Source organism: Psammomys obesus, unplaced genomic scaffold (assembly GCF_907164565.1).
Source record: "Psammomys obesus unplaced genomic scaffold, mPsaObe1.curated_primary_1811, whole genome shotgun sequence".
In the NCBI taxonomy this organism is placed as follows: Eukaryota; Metazoa; Chordata; class Mammalia; order Rodentia; family Muridae; genus Psammomys; species Psammomys obesus.
This window is the reverse complement of record NW_026596051.1, coordinates 9,926,100-9,932,680: the sequence shown is the minus strand read 5'-3', so window position 1 is coordinate 9,932,680 and position 6,581 is coordinate 9,926,100. Positions and strand designations below refer to the sequence as shown.

The 6,581-nt window shown below is 39.9% G+C and overlaps 1 pseudogene; it reads left to right on the top strand.

Moving 5' to 3' along the window:
• The first annotated feature begins 3,483 nt into the window (after window positions 1–3,483).
• Window positions 3,484–4,270, top strand: LOC129689132 (40S ribosomal protein S3a-like; annotated as a pseudogene).
• The last annotated feature ends 2,311 nt before the right edge of the window (window positions 4,271–6,581 follow it).

Below are 6,581 nucleotides of genomic sequence, written 5' to 3'. Positions count from 1 at the left end.
TTGGACATCCCAGAGATAGAGCATACATGTTGAAAGACACTGCTGTTAAGGTCACAGTCGACCATATCTGGATAGTTCTCTGAGCTCAGCACAAAATGGAGGAGTCCGTTTCTCAGTGGGGTTTCCTCTTCTCTGCCTGACTTTATCTGGAGAGTGTCTCTTGGCACAGATGCCTGACTGTATGACCGCACCAGAGCTAAGGGCCTTGAGTCCTGCTCTTTTGCCTGCCCATATGATAATTAGGTACTTTGTCCTGACCAATCAGCTTTTCCTGCCCATATGATAATTAGGTACTGTGTTATGATCAATCAGTCTTTTCTGCCTGTAACCCTAAGAACCTTTATATGCCTCACTCCTGAAACAATAAAATGAGCTGCCTCTCTGAAACTGATCCCAGAAATCTTATCTGTTGTACTCATGGGCCTTCCAAGCCCTATATGTAGCTTCTGCTCCCTTTGTCCTCGTGAGGTTATTGGCCACATACAGACAACAAAAAATGATGATCCACAAAGAAAACAACAAAGCATTTTGTTTTGTGTATATGACTCAAATTTGCAAAACTGTGAGACTCCTGTTATATTAGTGCTCACCTATTCCTCTTACCTCCTATAGAAAGACTTTGATGGTGAGCTGGTTATGAGGCATTGGTCCAGTCTGTCCTTGTTACCTACTAATTCCTTCCTTTTAGAATGAAAATGTTTACTCCGGTCCAATTTATACTGGAGTTATGTAACATTCACTATTCTGAACAGTATTGACGCTATTATGAGGAGGAGGGACTCTTAATGTTGTGTTGAAGGTATTCCATATAATCAGATAAACATTTAGTGAGTAAAAGTAGAATGTTATGGCTCGTGTTCGAATGCTCAGACATTAGCTTGTGGCACTATTTTAGAGGATGTAGAGATATTAGGAGGCTATGAGAATTCAGCAATAGGGATAGGTTTTTGAAGATCATAACTACTTCTTTTCCAGCTATTCTGCTTTTTTCCTGGGCTGTTTGTTGCTATATAACTAGCCACCTCATTCTCCCACATCCATGTACAGAGCCACTCCTGCCCTCCAGGCCTTCCCAGGCAGTGGATAGAAGTAAAGATCTCTGAAATCATGAGCCCAAATCAACCTTTCTCCCCTTAAGGTGTTTCTGTCATATATTTTGATCACAACAATGAACAAGTAACTTATATGGTGGCTCCAGTTTCTACATGTTTGATCACATGGATGATTTTGAAATCAACACTATAAAGCATTTTCTTCTTGACCAAGAACGTTCAAGGCACCAGTTTGTGTTTTACCCTGTAAGGGAACACAGTCAGCTACCTATGTCACAGAGCATGAGACTTTTTGAAGTCTCTATCTCTGTATTTGAAGGGCTGGCAGGGAAATTAACCCCTGCATTCAGTAACTATATACACCAGGAACACTATTATTTTCTAAGCACTTTGGAGGCCTCATCAATTAGTAGAACTCAGTAAAATGACCTCCCAGAACACCCAAAAGCTGTTCTCCAAAAAAAATGAAGCCACTCTTTTATGCACAAATGGGAGCACCAGCTAGCACACTAGACCTGGCAATAACAAAAGAGAGAGATGGAAAGGCCCCAAGCATCCTTGCTGTCACTCTCTGCCTGGCTGTTAACTTCAGATTTCAGCATTAACAACTCAGCAGGAATTTTTACACAGAATAGGTGATTTTAGACCTGTTCACAGCCTGTGGAATTTGTCTGGGTTTGTCTCTAGCAGCCCTTCATACCTGATTGTCACATAGTTCTCCAGGGGAGGCCGGCAGCTGTCGACGCAGCAGAGATGATGTACCTCCCTGTCTTCTGATTTCTCTCTGGCTTTTATCTGGTTCTTGAAAATGAAATACTTTATAGAGCATTATGTCCAAAATGTTCTCATTTTGTTTAAAACACAACAAACAGATCATCTTTTGCAGGCATAAAAATGGCTTGGGAAATGATGTGCGTGTGGTCCTATCACAGGGACTGAGCAGTCAAGGTGTTCCACATAACTGATTCTGTCCATATTACTGCACAACATTTGGTTTTTAAAGCTTTAATTACTAATAACTTTTGTAACTAAAGAACAAAATTTGCACTAGAAAGTTTAGGTTGATATAAATATAGAGCAGTGAATAAACTGAATTTTAAAATACACTTCAGTTTAGGTTTTATAATTAATTTATTTATTCACTTTACTTCTCATTTAAAGCCACCTACATCCCCTCCTCCCATCCCTACCTCCCTTCCCTGATTCCCTTCCACCCCTACCCTACTCCTCAGTGAAGGGGAGCTCACCCCTCCACTAACCCACCTTAACACATCAGTCACATTAAGACGGAGCACATCCTCTTCCCCTGTGGCCTTGTAAGTCACCCCCAATAGGGGAAAGTGATAAAAAAGCAGGCAATAGAGTCCATTTCAGAGACAACACCCTCTCCCTTTTTAAGGTGACCCACATAAAGACCGAGCTGCCCATTGGCTACATCTATGTAGGGAGCCTAGGTCCAGTTCATGCATTGTCCTATGGTCCTTGATTGGTGTTTCAGTCTCCACAAAACCCCCTAAGCCTTGGGTATTTGGTCTTCGGTGAATCTTCTGTCCCCTCCTGGTCCTTCTATCCTTCTCACCAATCTTCTTCAAGACTCCCTGCACTCTGCCGGTGTTTGGCTATAAGAATCAACATCTATTTTGAGTTGCTGCTGGGTAGAGCCTCTCAGAGGACAGCTATGCTAGGCTCCTGTCTGCAAGCATAGCAGAGTATCATAAATAATGCCAGGGGCTGGCTCTTTCCCATGGGGTGGGTCTCAGGTTGGCACAGTCACTGGTTGGACATTCTCTCAATCTCTGCTCTATAGAAAATTTATAAAATTACAATGTCCTTTCTAAAATTCTAGGACATTATGGATCAAGTTCAATATAGTACCTTGAGGTCAGAGATCTCTTGGTGAGATATTTTTTGACCTCTGTGAGACATCAAAGGCAACCTCTTGAGGCATCCTTAAACATGCTCAAGACCCTGCTACTGCTGCCTTGTATGAATGAGTGGCTTGGTTACAAGACACAGAGATAGACTATCCATGACAACCCAAATATAATTTTTCTGAGGCCAGGGACTCTGTGAAAGGCAATTGACTAAGGTTTGGTACCAAAGATCAAAATTAATGATCTCAGTGCATTTTTTTTTATTCTTTGCAAAACAGAAGCAAAATAATCTTGCATCTGTTTTACTAGTTAGCATTTAGAGGGCTGGAAAGTTGCCTCATGGTTAAGAGCACTCAGAACTCTTGCAGAGAACCCAGGTTTAATTCTCAGCACTGAGTTAGCAACATAAGACCATCCATAGCTCCAGTTACAGAAAATCCATTGCCATCTTCTGACCTTAATGGGCACTAGGCACACATGCTCTGCTTACAAATAAATGCAAGTGAAACATTCATACTCACATAAAAAAAAATGCCTTTGGCTCTCTGAGCAGTACCATGGTGGTCGGTAAGAACAATCTCCTGACAAAAGGCAACAAAAAGGGAGGCAAGAAGAAAATGGTTGGTCCTTTTTCTAAGAAAGGCTGGTACAATGTGATAGCTCCAGCTATGGCCAATAATAGAAACGTTGGAAGAATACTAGTCACAAAGACTGAAGGGACCAAACTTGCATCTGATGGCCTCAAGGGTCCTATGTGTGAAGTGAGCCTTGTTGATCTTCAGAATGATGATGTTGCATTTAGAAAATTCAAGCTAATTCAAGGATATTAAGGGTGAAAAACCTGTCTGACTCACTCCCACACTGTGAATCTTACCTGGGATAAAATGTTCCATGATCAAAAAGACCATGATTGAACCTCATGTTGATGTCAAGATGACTGACGGTTATTTGCTCCATCTTTTCTGTGTTGGTTTCACTAAAAAAACCACAACAACCAAATATGCTAGACATCCTATGTACCGCACCAGCAAGTCCTCCAGATCCAGAAGATGTTGGAAATTATGACCCAAGAAGTGTAGACAAATTACTTGAAGGAAGTGGTTAATAAGTTGATTCTAGCCAGCATTGGAAAATGCGTAGAAAAGGCTAAGCAGTCCATTTCTCCTCTTCATGACGTCTTTGTTAGAAAAATAAAAATTGCTGAAGAAACCCAAGTTTGAATTGGGAAAACTAATGGAGCTCCATGGTGAAGGTGGTAGTTCTGGAAACACAACTGCTGACATGACAGGTGCTAAAGCTGAACGAGCTGATGGATATGAACCATCAGTCCAAGAATCAGTTTAAAAGCCAGATTTTTAATAGTGACAAATAAAAAGTCCTGCTTGTGATGAAAACAAGATAAAAAAATAAATCTTTAAAATATTAAAAATATATTTTTTTAATTTAAGGAAGCACTTTTTTTTCTAACTTAATGCATTTTTTTTAATTTCAGGCCTCCTAAATAAATTAGAATTTTCCAATTTACAGTATAATTTTTAACATAACCAAAAATTTTATTTTAAGATTTACTCTATTATCCAGGGGTCTCTAAAGGAACAATTAATGGGATTGATTAGGTAGACAACATGCAGTCCTGGCAGCCCAACAGTGGCTGTCTCACCATGGAGAGGCTGAGAATATGGTAGTTGCTCAGTGCACAGGGTTGGAAGCCTCAACAGTCCCAACCTAGTACTGACCTAAAGGATTCAGGGAGTACTTGGTCTTCAGTCTACATCAGAAGCTGGAAGAAACCGATTCTAATACTCGTGAAGGAATGGTGCAGACAGGATAAATCAACTTGCTGACAAGAGTGAGGAAAAGCAGGCAGAAAGCAAAATTTTTTTCCCTACTTCCTTTTGTACTTCTATCTGAGCTACAAGCTTAAAGATGTTGTTCACACTTTAAATAACCTGATCAAGAAATTCTTCATAGGAGTACACAACAGAGTATCTTTTTGGTTGATTCCTGCATTAAACTGTTTTGCTCAAAGAACTTAAAGGTACAATATTATTGGAGTGCAAACACCAGCACTCACAGCCATGACTTCATAAGCCTCCCATTAATTATCAGGGGCCCAGTATAATTTCAGTGACCACTTTATTTGACATAATATTGATTTTTTAAAGAAACCCAACTATTTACTCAACAAGGTAGTCTATTTTATTTAAGCTTATAAAACTTAAGTAAGGTTTAACTAACTTACCAAAGGTTTCTCAGGTAATAAAAGCTGACTAAAATAGAATTCCAATCCTGGAAAGCTGATTCCAAGCCTATAATATGTTTAAAACTTAAAATATCTTCACATTTTGTTCCAGAGGAATGCACATTAGAAAATAAGACAGAAAAATACAATGAAGCCACTGGCACTGCTTCAGTGGAAACCAGTGAGAAATCTTTCCATGGGCATAAACAATTGAGCAGAATAATCTTTGGTAAAGCTGTCACCTTCAATAGCTTGGAAATTGTTGGCTGAAATTATATCTGCAGTGTAAGAAGTTTAATGATAGAATCATCTTACTGTGCATCAGTTGCTATAACCCTTAGTTGTCAAGATATTAAAGAGCAGAAAGGAAAGAGACAGATGTTGAGAAACGCATCAGGAAGAACTACGAATAAGTCACTTTGAAACAAAAGGAAAGCCAAGCATCTCTAGCTTTACATGATCAGAAAACCAATTGCTTGTATAGGCCAAATATTAAAGGCTAGGAACTCAGAAAGGGCATGAGTAACAGAGCCCTAGTAATCCAAATCCGCTCAGTCAGTAAGCTGAACAAGTTCTCACCCTTTTCAGAGTAGCTTCATATTAGGTTTGCAAAAGGTGCTAGAAATAAGAAATTTAAAAAAGCGAATTTGGGGGACCCTAGCCTATCAGGTCTCATCAGGACTGGCTGCAATGTCCTCCTCTGTGGCCTAGGAAGGCTGCTCCTTCCTTAGGGGTGGGGGAGAGCATCAAAGAGCAGCCACTGAGTTCATGTCAGAGACAGTCCTGTTCCCCTTACGAGGGTACCCACTTGGATATCAGTGGACTTAGAGAGGGGCAGGGAGGAGATGAGAGAGGGAAGGTGGGATTGGGAGGGAATGAAGGAAGGGACTACAGCTGGGATACAAAGTAAATGAACTGTAATTAATATAAAAATAAAAATTTAATTAAAAAAAGCAAATTTAGGAACTACCTTTCAAATACTTGAAAGCTGACAATACACGTGCAATTGGCTGGAGAATATGAATTTCTGTAAGACAATATTTTTATCTATATTACAAATTTTATTTATTGATTCGAGTGATTTGACTTATTCTTTCACATTATATTATGTCTAGTCACAAAGTTTGGAGGCAAGTAAATGGAAATAGAAGTCATCATTCCGAGTAGTAACTCAGATCCAGAAAGACACAAGCAGTATGTTCTCTCATGTGGATACAACTTGGCTTTAAATCTCTAACATATATGCACAGGAGTACCTGCAGCAGCCAAGAAACTAGAAAGGAGCCATGGGGGAGACGTGTACCAGGGGAGAAGAATGGTTAGAACAAATGTGATATGAATAGGGGCGGAGAGTAATAGGACAGAAAGAGTTAGGTAGGATGGAAGATGTGAGGCAGGAAACATGAGGAGATA